Source organism: Mustela erminea, chromosome 12 (assembly GCF_009829155.1).
Source record: "Mustela erminea isolate mMusErm1 chromosome 12, mMusErm1.Pri, whole genome shotgun sequence".
In the NCBI taxonomy this organism is placed as follows: Eukaryota; Metazoa; Chordata; class Mammalia; order Carnivora; family Mustelidae; genus Mustela; species Mustela erminea.
The window spans coordinates 8,558,466-8,573,780 of NC_045625.1; the positions used below are offsets into that span (position 1 = coordinate 8,558,466).

Below are 15,315 nucleotides of genomic sequence, written 5' to 3' on the forward strand. Positions count from 1 at the left end.
GGGGCAACTTCACAGGGAAACTTTTGTTCTTGCCCAGAACAGACACAGGCTGGGGACCTAGCTTCCCCTTGGCTGCCACGGAGACTGGGGCCACTTGAGTTCATGTTTATTTTCACAGCGTGGATTCCATGGAGATAATCGGGCCTGACAGGGAAGCCCTGGTAGAGGGCTCCGGCCTCTGTGGAGTGCCTACTATGTGCTGGGGCCAGTAGGCAGGGGCCAGTGAAATCCATAAAGCTGCCCCAGTCAAGTGAACCACACTTGACAGAGGAGGGGGCGGCCACAGTGCAGAGAGGGAAGTCACTTGGGCTAAGGTCACACAGCAGGTCGGCAGAGAACTGGAAGGGGAGGCCACTGCTCCCCTGGGCTCTTTCTACCTTATGCCTGAGTTACAGGTGGAGAGCTCAGTTTCCCTGGGGCCTTCCTGGAGGAAGTACTGCCTGGTGCTCCACACAGGCCAGGGTCTGGGAGACAGGGAGAAGAAGAGTGGGGTGTCTCTTCGAGGGGTGCTCTGAGCCTCAGTCTTCTCCTCTGTGTAGTGGGGTTGAGAACAGTGCGTGTCTCATCAGAGGGCTGTGCGTATCGATTAGGAGTCGATTAGGAGTAAGAACCCACTCATAAGCATTGTTAATATTAGGATTACTACTACCCTTCTATCCCTCCCAGTCCTAAAGCCTTGGGCTTGCCATGGGCTCCAGGAGTCCCCTAAAAGACCTGCCAGTGCTGTTCCCGGATGGAAGCTTTTTCTGCCCTGGCTGCAGGGGATGTGAGAAGAGGCCTGAGCCATGTCTGAAATCCTGCTGCTGGTCTTCCCTGAGGAACAGCCTGGATTTCACCGGGACTCACCCCCACCCCCTCCCTGGCTGGGCACCACCCCTCACCACACTGCATTTTCCTCATGGGGCCGCAGGGCCAACAGCAGACCAACCGTCCCCCCACTAGCCCCGGCCCAGACCTTCTCCCAATTCCTTCCTCCACGTTATTTATTTATTTTTCTGTATTTACTTTCCCTCTTAGTTTATTTCATTTCTGAAATACATCTTGAAGCCACAAATAGACCCAATTCACCAGGCCAGTTACGAGCACACCAGTAAGACCAGCATCTGACGCGTGAGGACCCGAGGAAACAGCCGAATCAAAAACCAAACATGGAACCAATAAAATCTTTAACCTGACACTACAAACTTCCCACAGACTTCAGAGAAATACCTCCAGAAGTGCACGACCTTTCAGTTTCTCCCCAAGGCTACCTCCTCCTCCAGCGGGGTCTTTCTAAAATACAGATTTGACCTTGTCACTTCCCGGCTTCAAAACCCTTCGATAGCTCCTCATTATTTATTATTCTTATGCGCTAACATTTATCGCAGTCCTGTGCTGCGGGGTCCCGTGCTGAATGCCTTTCGTGCATTTGTTCCCGCGGGGCAGGGACTGCTGCTCTCCTGGTCTCAGGGATGAGGGAACAGCCACGTGGGGGATGGCAGGGTCACACAGCTGGCGAGTCGTGGGGCCAGGATGCAAACCCAGGTCAGTCGGAATCCAGCGCCTGGGCCTCCCCACCTCCGTGCCACACCGCGGGATTCCTCAGCCTGCCCTGGCGCTGACATCCCCCATCTCTGCGTGTGCCCGTGCTGCTTCTCCCTCTGCTCTCGCTGGCTTGACCCTCCCCACTCATCACTTCTGTCCCTGTCTCAGTGCAGGAGCCCCCCCACCCCATGGGCCCAGCCCTCCACCTGGCGCCACTCTGCGGGACCTCCTTGCCTCCAGGGACCTGCTCCCATGACGTGAACTTCTGAGTTCAGAGCAGTTCTGGAAGTGGCCCGTTTTGAGATACAAACCCTCCTTGACCTTGAGCCTCCTGCTGGCTACCATCTTCTATCTCTCTTCCCATTTCCTGCCAAGCTTTTAAAAAGGCCAGCGTGTGGCCCCTGTCTGTGCCCACCTCCTCACCCGCACCCACCCCGCAGCTCTTGGCACTCTGCCCCCTGTCCTCGCCCCTCCCCTGCACACTGGGTCACCACCTTCTGGCGGATCCTTCTCTAGCTACTTCTTGGCGCCTCTTCCTTTGCTCCGTGTCTTAAATTCTGGCATGCCCTCGTGTTCCAAAGCAGGCCCACAGGGTTCCCTGCACTGCCCCATCCTCCCTGGGAAATGTTGGCCACTGTGACCTTGGTCGGGGGGGTGTCCAAACCTGCCCTCCAGCCCCAGCTTCCCTCCAGAATCCCACAGCCAGCTGCCTGCTGGTGTCCTGGTGTCCTGACTGGGACACCCCATATGTCCCCCAGACTGAGTGCATCCTCAATGGAGCTCCTCCTGGGCCCTCCTTTCAGGCTGCCGCTTACCAGAAGGAAAAATTGCTGCATCTTATAGACTTCTCCCTCTTCCTCTTCATTCTCTACTCATTCTCTACTCCTCCGGCTCCACACTGGCCACCCAATCCTGTTGGTTCTACCTTACGCACGTCCTGGGTGGCCCCTTTCCTAGGCATCCTCCGACCCCTGCCCTTGCTCAGGTGCCACGTTCTCTTGCCTCCTCCCATCTCCAGCCTTCCCCTCCAAACCCTTCTCCCCACTGGACACGGAGTGACCTTACCCAGATGCGAATGTGATTCGGTTATGTCCCTTCAAGGGCTCCCTGCTGCTCTCACAGTCAGACTCATCTCAGTAAAACCCATTACGAAGTGGCCCGTGCCAGCTTCTTCCTCCTACTTTCTCCCTGGGGAATCTTAGATCAACTCACTACCCTCTCTCACCAGTGTCCTACACTTGATATTCATGTGAACTACCTGTGGACCCCCATCACTGGAGGCTTTCCTGCCTTCATGCCCTCGTAAGAGCTTTTCCTTCTGACTCAAACACCCTTCCTTTCTGGTCCTGCAGGCAAACTACTGTTCATATGCAAGTCTTCGCTCAAGCGCCACCTCCCTTTGATTCCCCTGGAGGACGCAGGTGCGCCCTCTCTCAGTCCTCTTGGAGCCTATACGGGCACCAATGAAAGTAAATATTATATCATAATAGTCTTGTTCTATCTGTTCATCTCCCCCCACCCACACCTCCACCAGGATCGGAATTACTTGAGGGCTGGATTCAGGGAGGATCGAACTCTGGGTCTCTAGCGCTTAGCCCATGGTATGGCACAGAGAGAGTGACAATATTTGTTGGGTTCCCGTCAATTCAGAAAAGAGAAAAAGAAAACTGGGCTGGAAGTTTGGAGGACCTCTTCTGAAGTGGGGGTGGGAGGGCCAGTACTGGGGACTTCAAGCGGGAACCAAACTCAAACCAGGTCTCTTGGGTGGTATAGTCTAACTTGCGCCCGCATCTTGGGGTACAGAGCATCCCACAGAGTCTTGGACTGGAAATGGAGTTCCGGCTTTGTGGATGAGTTCAGGAGTCATCCCTCTTGGAGCCAGGCAGGTCTGGTTTTAAATTTCAGTCCCTTTTTCCAGCCTTATGACCTTGTGCGAGTCCCTTCACCTCTCTACAGCTATTTCCCCTCTTGCAGTTGGAGGATGGTTATCGCCCCAGGACTGCATGGATTCCATTAAGGCTGACACTAGTGGCTGCTCAGGAGATGTTCTTTCACACATTCCTGCAGTCTTGGGTCCTCTCTTGCTCCCCCAGGGAGACCTGGCCTGGCTGATCAGTGATCAGTAATGGTAGCTACTTTTATTTTCCACTTGTGCTAGGCACTGTGCTCAGTGCCCTACCTGAATTCTCCCATACCGTCCTCCCCATTTGCCGGTGAGGAAGCTCAGGTTCAGAGAGGTCAGTCTGTTTGCCCAAGGTCACATAGGCAGTGACGGATGCTGGGATTTAAAAGCAGGCCAAGCTCTTAACAGCTGGTCTGGTCTTTGTGTCCTTCCGGGCCAGGCTCGCCCAGACGACTCCTGGTCCCGGTAAGGTTCAGCTTCCCTCCTAGTTCTCCCAGGCAGGCAGCCTTTGCCTGCTCCCCCCACCTCCCCTCTGCCCACTGCTAGATCTGTTTAAACTAGCTGAGCAGGGAGAGGTGGGGAGGCCGTGGAGAAGGTACGGAGATGTTTGTTTTCCTTGGGGGTTTATATCAACATTGGTCTTGACATTTCGCCTGTTATTATGTGTGGTTCTTTAGAGGGTGAAATAATATTTTCTTTTGCTTGAGAAAAGGACAAAGTTCAGACAGAGCTCTTGGCCCCAAATGGATTTTCCTCCTTCTCTGCTTTCCATGTGCCATAGCGGCTCCGAGTCCTTGGAGCCACCTCTGCGGGGAGGCATGGTCCCCGGGCTGCGGATATCCCCTGCTTGCTGGGGACGCACCGGGGAGTTGTAGATTTGCTTCAGGCCGCAGACTCCATCCAGGGGATGCCGTTGGTGGGTCGCACCTGCTGGTCTCTCCACACACGTCTGTGGTGGAGGCTTCTGTGTGCTGCGGCTCGGTCCTTCCACATGTTTGCCTTTCTCAGACGCACGTGGGCGGCTGGGTCAGGACACTCGCCATGCCCCCACCCCGGACACACCCGGGGGCGGTGCACAGGGGTCGTGCTGACAGTGCGGGTGGCATACTGGAGATAAAGCTCCAAAGGTCCAGAGATCCTCCCCAGGTTTCACAGACCGTGCGCTTTAACTGGGCGCCTGGAGACCTAGACATTCTCCCTGACGCATGGAGAGAATCCCTGAGCTCCAGACACATCCCGGTTCTTCGAGTTCTGTGCAGCCTGCTGGAGGGCAGACGCGCGCGGGGCAGTCGGCGTCCCGAAGACCTTGTTCTTTGGGTACATCCCCTCGGTGTGCCACAGCCACAGGACGGCCACCGCCCCGGGTTAGCCTGCCTGGGCTGCCGGGAGATACTGCCACCAAAGAAGTGGCTTAAAATAACAGAAATTTATTCTCTCACAGTATCTGGAGACCAGAGGTCTGAAACCAAGGTGTTGCCAAGACTGGTTTCTTCTCTCTCCCTCCCTTCCTTCCTTTCTTCCCTTCTTCCTTCCTTCCTTTTAAAAAATGATTTATTTATGTATTTTTAAGTCATCTCTATACCTAACATGGGGCTGGAACTCACTGCCCGGAGTTAAGAGTCGCACACTCCTCTGACTGAGCCAGCCAGGCGCCCCAGGATGGGTTTCTTCTAAGGCCCCCAGGGATCGGTTTGCTGCCCTTCTCGTTGGGTCTGCCAGAAGTTCTGAGTGCTCCTGGGCTGGTAGCTGCACCACTCTGATCTCTGCCCCTGTCTGCACGTGGCCTTCTCCCTCTGTGTGTCTCGAGTGGCTCTGTGTCCCTCTTCCTTCTTACAGAGTCACCAGTCATTGGACTCAGGGCCCACCATCATCCAGTGTGTCTTTATCTTAACATAGCTAATTATATCTGCAAAGCTCCTATTTCCAAATAAAGTCACGGGCTGAGATTCCTGCTGGACGTGAATTCAGGGGTACTGTCCAACCCAGGACAGCCCCCATCCCTTGCGCTCTCTCTGTGAAGAATGTACTACATTACCTCATTTAGTCCCCCTGAAAGCTGAAGTGGTTGGTGTTGTCCTCTCCATTTTAGAGATGGGACAGCTGAGGCTCAGGGGGAAGCTTCGTTTGCCCAGGGATGCACAGCCACTCGAAGGGGGCTAGGCTTCAACCCCAGGACTGCTGGGGTCCTGTCGCCACGCTGCCCTGTGCAGCAGGAAGCTGAGGACACATTGCATACACACTCCACATCCTCTAGCTCAGGGCTATTCTACCATGGCTTCACTGACATTTAGGATGGATTAATTCCTTTTTTTTTATTTTTAAAATTAATTTAATTAATTTATTTGTAAAGATTTTATATTTATTTATTTGAGAGAGAGAAACAGCACCCAAGCAGGGACAGAGGGAGAGGAAGAGAGAGAAGTGGACCTCCCTGCTAAGCAGGAGGCCTGAGGGGGAGCTCGATCTCAGGACCCTGGGATCATGATCTGAGCCGAAGGCAGATGCTTAACTGACTGAGCCACCCAGGTGCCCTTATAATTAATTTATTTTTTAAATTTAAATTTAATTAACCTATACCGTTTGATTAGTTTCAGTGATTCATCAGTTGTCTGTAACACCCAGTGCTCATCACATCACGTGCCCTCACTTGGTTACCCCACTCCCACCTCCTCCCCTCCAGCAACCCTCAGTTTGTTTCCTGTGATTAAGAATCTCCTATGGTTTGTCTCCGTCTCTGATTTCATCCTGTTTTATTTTGCCTTTCCTTCCCCTAGGTTCCTCTGTTTTGTTTCTTAAATTCCACATATGAGTGAAATTATGTGATAATTATCCTTTTCTGATTGACTTATTCTGCTTAGCATAATACTGTTTAGATCCATCCATGTTGTTGCAAATGGCAAGATTTCATTTTTGTTGGCTGCATAGTATTCCAGTGTGTGTGTGTGTGTGTGTGTGTGTGTGTGTGTGTGTATCACCTCCTCTTTATCCACTCATCTGGGACTAGACTGATTAAGTCTTTATTGTGAGGAGCTGTCCTGTGCATGGAAGGATGCCCATAGAACCTCCCTCCAGTTGTGGCCACCACAGATGCCTCTGGATGGTGCCACCTGGGCCCTGACGTTGCCCTCAGGAGAGAACCACCACTGTGGGGCAGAGGTGGTCTGTGCGAGGGGACCGGGGCTTGCCTCTCAGGTGTGACAGTGAAAGTTCTGGGTCATAACCAGGTGACAGTGAAGATGATGATGATGACAAAGCATGTGACAGGTGCCCCAGCCTATGGCACTCCAAACCCTGTGGAACCCAGGCTGCGAGGCTGGTGAATGTGATCATAGCAGCACAGCATCTGCTGACCCAGCAGCTCACCTTTGCCACTTTGCTAAAGAGAAGATCTGTGTTGTCAACTTCTCCAGGGTGCTCCCTGGGGCCCAGTGATACTTCCTAATATCCCAGGGGTTTAGAAGCTCCAGGCCATCCAGGCTCCCGGGGATGGTGGTGGGGCGGTTAACTGTACTCAGAATAGCTCAAAATGCTGACGGCCACCAGTTTCATAGTCGCTTCTTTGGTGACCTTTATCACCTTCAAGGGCCAGCACCTATCTGGGTGGATCCAAAAGGTAAAATCTTATTTTAAAGAAGAGTAGCATTGTTTCTCCCCAGCATAAAGGCCTATGAGCTTACTAGATGGTCTGTGCTAAAAGTGTCTGGTCCCAGCCGTCAGAGCGTCAGGGTTTCTCAGGCTCCCGCTCTGAGAGCAGCAGTCAGGCTCTGGCAGGGGCCTTTCAATCGACAAACATTTACTGAGGGTGCCTGGGTGGCTCAGTGGGTTTAAAGCCTCTGCCTTTGGCTCAGGTCATGATCCTAGGGTCCTGGGATCGAGTCCCGAATCGGGCTCTCTGCTCAGCAGGGGGACTGCTTCCTCCTCTCTCTGCCTGCCTCTCTGCCTACTTGTGATCTCTGTCTGTCAAATAAATAAATAAAATCTTAAAAACAAAAAACATTTACTGAGTCCCAAATACCTACTAGGCCCAGTTTCAGATGCTGGGGATGGGACGCACATGGACTTGAGCATGATCATAGAAGCACAGAAGATGCTGTGAAAAGAGGATGCCAGTGCTGACCTGGGGGGACTTGAGGGCTGGGAGGACCCCTCTGGAACAGGCAGGCAGAGGGGGGCCTCTGTCCTTGCCTGGTTCCCCAGGAAGTAGGGCCTGAGACAGAGCTTCAGTGAAAGTACTTTATGGGAACAAGGGATGCAAGGGAACAAGGATGTGTCAAGGTGACCCCTGCTATCAAGGGACACTATGTCTCAGTCCCATAGGACAGGGGTGGGTGTGTGTTTCTTCACCCCATCAGCCCTCATGGGTCAGAGGCGTGTCCCATTCACGGCTCAGTGGTCCCCCCCCCCAGCATCATCTCCAGGAAGAGATGACCACACTTGGGTCGCCGGTGCGTGAGTTCTGAGTGGGTTTCACTGTGCAGCGTGCAGGGAGAACCCTTAATGCTGAAGTGAGGCGGATAGTGCGGTCCTGCCTAAGGGAGGCTTTATCCCATCGTCCCTGTGCGGCTGCAGTAGAGGCCGCAGAGCACGCTGGCTCCTGAGTGCTACAGAGTATCTAAATGGCTTTTCTGAGAAGGTGGCATCTGGGCTGGAACCAAGGAGAGAATGAATTAGCCGGGTGCCTGACCACCTGTGAGGGGCCACCTGTGAGGATGCCTAGAGAGAGCATATGGTTACAGGGTTTTTTTCTTTTAGTACAGAAAGAAATGAAAGTGTTAAAAAATTTTTTATTCACCATGAGTTTCAGAAAGGTAGAATATTTTTTAATCTTTTCGTTATCGGGGGACAGTTGACATACAATATTATTTTCAGGCATACGACAGTGATTCTGTGCATGACACAGTGGTGGCCACGAGAAGTGTTACCACAGAAAGAACAGGTAGAGTGGTTTTTACTGGTCACATGTTGACCTTTGCAGGGACTTTGGGCCAAGCCTTGTGAGCCTCACTGGTTTCTGAGACCACACAGAACCAACTCTGCATCCTGCCAAGATACAGATACTTCCCGAGATGGGAAGTGCCTGTTGGGAAGTGAGAAAAGACACACAGTGAGTAAGCCGGGGTGTGAGTCCCCGCTGGAAACTTCGTGATATGATGTAACCTGTAGATACGTAGATATGCTGGTTGCTCTCCGGCAGTGCTGTCCCACCGAAATGCATAAAATATATGCACTTTTAAAAGAAATATTTAATTAATTTATTTGACAGAGAGAGAGAGAGGCAGGGGGAGCGGAAGAGGGAGAAGCAGGCTCCCCACCAAGCAGGGACCTCCAAGCTGGGCTGAAGCCCGATGTGGGGCTCGATCCCAGGACTCTGGGATCATGACCCGAGCCGAAGCCAGACATCTAACCAACTGAGCCACCCGGGCACCCACTGTACCCCAGTATAGGCACTTTAAAGTTTTCTAGGAGGCATTTAAAAAAGAAAGATGAAAGTCATTTTAATAAAATATATTACTTAATGTATAAAAATGTTGTCATTTCAACACGTAGTCAATACAAAAAATGAATGAGACAGTTTATATTCTTTCAGTTATATCATGTGCGTGAAACCTGGTGTGTAATCTGGAGTGTCTAGCAGGACATGTCGGGAGACACCGGCCGTGTTTCAAGGGCTCAGTAGCTCCGTGTGGCTCGTGGCTCCTGTTGGACAGCCTAGCTCTAGACATAAGAAATAGCAAAGCCATCTCTCTGTGCCCTTTCCCCAGCTTTGCTCCAGCGGGAACATAGCCACAGCAGGAAACTGACACTGATGTGATCCACAGGGTTCATTCAGGTCCCCTTATTTTACATGTGGTCATGCACGTGTGTGTGTGTATCTAGTTTTGTGCCATTTTATCACAAGTGTAGACACGTGTAACCACCACTGCAGTCAATGTACAGACCAGTTCCCCTGCCACAGGACCCTCCTGTGTCCTCTTTTTACCATGCCCCTTCCTTCTTGCACCTCCCTTCTTGCACCTCTGGCGACCGCCGATCTGTTTTTCATTTCTGAAGTGTTGTCAATTTCAAAACCATAAATGGAATCATATGATACATGACTTTGTGGGACTGGCTTTTTTCACTCAGCGCAGTTTCCCAGAGACACGTCCAAGTTATTGTCCGTATCCACAGCTCCTCACTTTTTTTTTTTTTGCCGAGTAGTATTCTACACCCTGTGACTTAGCTACTGACCTCCTGCAGCCGGCGGCTGTTTGTGTGTCCGCAGTGGGCCCTTCATAGCTGTTCTCCCTTGGACAGTTGAATAGAAGTCCCATGGCTCATAGCCAGACGGGCTCTGAGCACTTTATAGTGATTAGTATTTAAATGACAGAGGATAAAGTTTAAGATTAGGATAAAGATTAAACAAGATAATTCATATAGTGTTTAGCAGAATGACTGGCGAGTAATATGTACCTGGGGAACATTAACCAAGATAAAGTTATTTACAAAAGTGAATGGGGGAGGCACCTGGGTGGCTCAGTGGGTTAAGCGTCTGCCTTCGGCTCAAGTCATGATCTCAGGGTCCTGGGATCGAGCCCCGCATCGGGCTCTCTGCTCAGCAGGGAGCCTGCTTCCTCCTCTCTCTCTCTCTGCCTGCCTCTCTGCCTACTAGTGATCTCTCTCTGTCAAATAAATAAATAAAATCTTTTAAAATAAAGTGAATTGGGGTTTGCTCTAATGCACAGAAAGCAGAGGCTTAGGAACTCCCAGTGCACGATTGCTGAGCACAATCTTTTCTCCTGTAGATGTCCCAGACTGGGTTGTCCAGTGTTGCCTGCTGGGAAGCAGAGAACGTGGGTTCAAATTTGGCCTGACTCTAGTTCTGTGCGTTGCTCCATTTGCCCTGAATTCAGAGGCTGGGGAAGACCATCTTTGCTGGCCTGATGGGTCCCAGGACCCTCAAAGGAGCCCACTGAGGCCACCTTCTCCATCCTCACACCTGCCCTGCTGCCTCTACCCACCCTCCCAGCCTCCGCTCTGCGCTGCTGTCTCCTGCCCCTCGGGGTGGTCACGTCCTAACACCTGCTATGCCAGGCACTGCTCTCCATCTGCCTGTGCTCAGAGGTCCAGCCCCTCTGCTGTGAGGCTCCACCCAAGCTGCCCAAGCCACCTGCACACAGACAGTGGCATTTGTGCAACCACTGTAAATTGTCGCCCACCGTACACCTGTCCTCTGTGCACAAAGTTCAAGATCAGCACGGGTCCCCCATCCCTCCCTGGCAGCCTTCCCGTCTCTATCAAGGTGAGTCCTTCCTGCTACTTGCTCAAGCCAGAGGCCTTGCTTTTTGCTCTCACTTCACACTCCACCCCGTTGGGAAAACTTCTCAGCAGCACCCCCCCCCCCCCGCCACCAGGTCTATCCCAACTCAGCACATCGCCCACGCCCTGACTGCTTCGCCTGTGTCCGGTCCAAGGCACTGTCACCTTCTGCTCGAAGGACAGCAGTGGCCTCCTAACTGGCCACCATGCTTGTAACCGCTTTGTAACACACCCCTGTCCCCGCCCAGCACACTTCATCTGCTTCCCTGCTCTGTTTTTCCTGGAGCACCCAGCGCCAGCTAACCTACGATATTCATTGCTTATTAATCTTGTCTAGTGCCTGTCCCCGCCTTGTTAGAACACGAGAGCCACGAGGACAGGGATATAGGTCTCTGTTGTGTCCCTAGAACAGCGCCTGCTGAGTTGCAGGCCTGGGTAAATGCTTCCTGAAGGCCTTCCCTCGGCACGCACAGTTTAGGTCGCATTTGGGCACAGCGGTCCTTGTTCTACAAGTGAAACTCCCGACGCACACTGGAATCACTGGCTGAGATTCAGGTTGTCCCCTGCTCCAGGCACTGGGTTCACGCCCTGTGACGTTGTCATGGTTACCAGAAGTCCTGAGTGGCCCTGGATGTGGGTCTCTCCTCACCTGGGGCCCATTCACCAGGGATTCGGCACTGGTCGGCTGCAAAATTGGCACCTGCAGGACAGTGACACTTGCCAGTCAGTCCAGGCCACATGTCAGCAACCACGCTGGTTTCCAACTGCCGGATGCCACTGGATGCCCTGGGGGCTTCCGCTTGAGTTGGGTTCCTTGCATCTGTTACTTCCAGGAGGGCCACCAGAGCCAGCAGAGATGCAGGGAGGCGATCAGACAACAATTCAACAAAGCGCTGCTGTGTGCTGTGCCTTAGGTGGCTCCTTCTATCCACCATGGGAGGCAGGTACGGCCATCAGTGTCCCTTCACTTGAGTTCCTGTGAACCGGACCGACTGTTCAAGGGCTCCCACCAAGTGCAAGGTGAGCCAGCTGCGTGTTGCCAGCACCTGCGGGGCAGGGGGTGGAGGGGGAAGTGGGGGCGGTGGGCTAATGTCTGCAGGTCACGGGCTTCTGCAGGATCTGCACACCCCCGTGTCCCCAGAGCCACCCACAGGCCACCCAGGATGAGATGGGAGCAAGAGGCTGGGGTGGGGGTAAAGGTACATTCGGGTCCTTCCAGATGCTCACAGGGACTCAGCTTTCCATGGGTATTTCCACTGCCGTCCCTTATGGTTCCATATGCTTCTGAAATGTGGGGGCTGCAGGAGGAAGGGTAAGCCCCCCACGCGTGGCCTGCCCAGTGCGGTTTGGGTTCCCAAAGAGGGCTTGGCTTCCCCTCTCGCCGCATCGGGATGCCGACTGCTTAGAGCGTGAGCACCATCCCTGGGCAAGAGCAGACCAAGGCTGTGCTGCAGATGGCATGACCAGCGCCATGGGGACAGAGACAGGGGGAGGCTGAGATCACAGGGGGGCTGGGGAGTGCAGGGGATGCTACCAGGTCTGATTCTCCATGGGACAGAGTCACGGGTACAGTAGAGTATGGCTGGGGACTGCGAGACAGGACTCTCTAGTGGGGATACAGTGCCTAGCTTAGAGCTGTTCCCAGGGCTCCCCTCCCCTCCCCACCTCAGGTCTCTCCCCCATCTCTCCCCCCACCCCTGCCTTACCCAGTCCAGGCGCTGCTCCCCACGCTCTGTCTGTCGCTGCCACTGTCTGACGCGCCTTTGAAATCTTATCTCTCATCTTGTTCTCTGTTTCCTCCCTGTCCAGGCCTCATCTGTCTCCTGCCTCCCACCCACCCCCCACCTGCTTCCCATCTGTGGCCCCTCCCCCCTCCCTGCCCGCTGGCCACTGTCTCTGTCCTGGCCTGTCCTGTCAGCCTGGCTCCAGCTCCAGCCCTTCCCTATGTCTCCAGGGGAGATCTCAGGGTTGTGGGTGAGACCCTGCCTGTGCCTGCTGCCTTCTGCATGTCCCTCGCCCCTGACCCCAGCCCCTTTCCTTAGGCTTCCTTCCCTCCACTGGCCCTGACTCAGCCCTCAACCTCTCAGGCTCTGTGGTCAGCTGCCGGAGCTCCCGGAGGGCTGGATCCCAGGGCCCCTCTGCAGGCCTTCTGACCTTTTCAGCAAAGGCCACTCCTCCCTCCTTGAACTTGCCCAGCCCAGCCTTTGCCTGTATCACATGAGTCACAGATGCCTGGGGTTCTGTCTCCAATCTCTGGCCTCCTCTGGGGCAGGGACAACTCCCCCTGTATTCTTTACAGATGGGGAAACTGAGGATTGGTGAGCAGGGGCACTATCCCTGGTTCTTCCTAGGTCTGACTCCATTGCAACCTTTAGGCCTCAGTGTGTGGGCCGCCCCTCAGGGAGGTCGTCCTGACTGCTTGCCAGAAGACGGCTTCCCACTACCGGTGCCCACATACTGTCCACCCCAGAACCCTGGTTTCTTTTCTTTTGAGGCACCACCTTCCACTTTACAGGGAAAACAGGGGATGTCCTCACCCTCCCAGGGACCAAGGGCACCTGACATTGGGCCAACCTCGGTGTCCACAATGCCTTGGGGGCCCCGACAGAGGCCTCCAGCTTCCTGCCCCTGTTTTGGGGGACCAGCTGCCTCCAGAAACTTCTGTTCTGTGGAATCAAACCCGGAGTGTAGAGCCACACAGCTGCTTGCATTCAGGTCCCAGCCCTACTGCTTAGCAGCTGAGTGCAGGCAGGCAAGTAAGTCCTCCTCTTCGGGCTGCGCAGTGCCTGCACCTGTAAAATGCCGAAGAGGGTGATGAGGGTGCCTGTCTTTGTGTGTTCTAAGAATTACATGAGTTAATGTATACAAGACATCATGCAGCAGGACCCAGCACATAGTAAGTGAATAGCCTCCTTGCTTCCAAGTGCCACAACAGCAGCAAAAATGTAGCAGCAGATCATGTCCTTGAACTTGAAGATAACGGTGCCGGGATGTCAGTGGTGCCTTCGCCATGACCCCATCCCTCCTGAGTGCTTTACAGTCTCAGTCTCTTTGAGGGTCCTCTCAATAGCCACTTGGATGTGGGCTCTTGCTCCCATCTTCCGACGAGCAACCTGGACACGGAGGGCAGAGACCCACCAGGTCACACCTCAAGAAGTCAAGAGGTAGGATATGGAGGCCAACAGTGGGGATTTCAGGCTGTAGGATGCCTGCTCAGGGGGACCTGGGACCAGTCACGTGGTCTCTCAGCCTTAGCTTATCTGTCTTAAAATGGGGATAATTGGTCTTTCCTCACCAAGGCACCACGAGAATCTGGTGATGTCTGTGGGCTTACTCAGTGATCACTCAGTGAATGGTGGCTGACAGCAGAAGCTCAGGGCTGGGGTTTGCCCCTGGCCTGTTGACCCTGAGTCTGAGCCTTCCCTTCCCACTCCGTGGCCCGGACTTCTAGGAGCACCTGCAGCCCCATCGTGCTCTGCTAGGGATGCTCAGGCCTCTGCGACCACGTGTACGTCAAACGCGGCTTCTGGGGAGGTGAGGGCTACTGCCCCATTTGGAAGCAATTGGGGCCTGAGTCTCTTGGGCCTCGAGTCCATGTTGAACTTATTTGAGGCATTTGTGTCTTCAAAGTCGAAACCTAAACAAGGAAGGGAGTGTAACAGAGTGTTTTGCTGTTCGTTCAGCTTGTCCTCCTCTGAAGGGTATCCCTGGCGGGCTCCTCAATGCCTGCACAGTGCTGGCCTGCCTGGGTGGGCGCTGAGCTCCTGGGCATGAGCCTTCCACTGCCCGGGACCTTCCCTGGCTCCCGCTGCCGGCAGGGACCAGCCATGTGCCTTAGCCGGAGCACAGCTCCGAAGTGCACAGACCGGGACCCCTTCTTGGCTGTGGGATGTCGAGCAAGCACGTATCTACTCGGAGCCTCCGTTTTCTCACCTGGAACACACAGCTAATATTCTCTGCCTTATGGGTTTGTCTGGAACTGAGGGGTTCCCTGAGATGCAGGACTTCCAGCGCTAAAACCTGGAAAGTTCCAGACACATGGGGTTGAGTTGGTTACTTACAGGATTGTGGTGAGGACGAAAAGGTCCTCGAGAGCAGTGATGGCTGTGTCTTGTGTGCACCGCACCACAGTTTCGTCCCCTTTCAACTCTTGCCACTTCACAAGCTGGCCAGGGACCCTACTGATTCCCCCTCCTTTACAGAGGGGAAAACCGAGGCCGGAGAGAACAAGCAGCAGCATATCCAGGGTGGGACGGGGTGGCTTAGAGTGACTAAATAGCACAGATACAGAAGTCACCCCTGCATCTGGAGGGTAGCACTGTGTGGGAGCGTCGTGCCATGAGGTAGTGGAGATGGGAGATGGGAGCCTCAGGGCTGCGGCCAGAAAGGAGGTCCTACCTTCTGCTCTCGCCTTCTCTCCATCAAGGTGGTGAGGACCAAAGGGCCGTGCAGGCGACGCTCTGGAGACAGCCAGACACTCGGCCTCCTGCACATAGGCCTTGTCCCCAAACTCTCACTTGCCCAAGCCCTTTACTGCCACTGTGCTGGGCGTTGATTTCCTCTGCTGTAAGGGGTGAGTGATCACAATACCT

At 53.9% G+C, this 15,315-nt stretch overlaps 1 long non-coding RNA gene across 1 annotated transcript; it reads left to right on the forward strand.

The window, feature by feature from the left end:
- The first annotated feature begins 8,407 nt into the window (after window positions 1-8,407).
- LOC116570747 lies at window positions 8,408-14,256 on the forward strand. The gene is made up of 4 exons (XR_004277544.1): window positions 8,408-8,531; window positions 10,210-10,706; window positions 11,557-13,887; window positions 14,175-14,256. It is a non-coding gene; the product is annotated as an uncharacterized LOC116570747 (long non-coding RNA).
- Window positions 14,257-15,315: the final 1,059 nt, after the last annotated feature.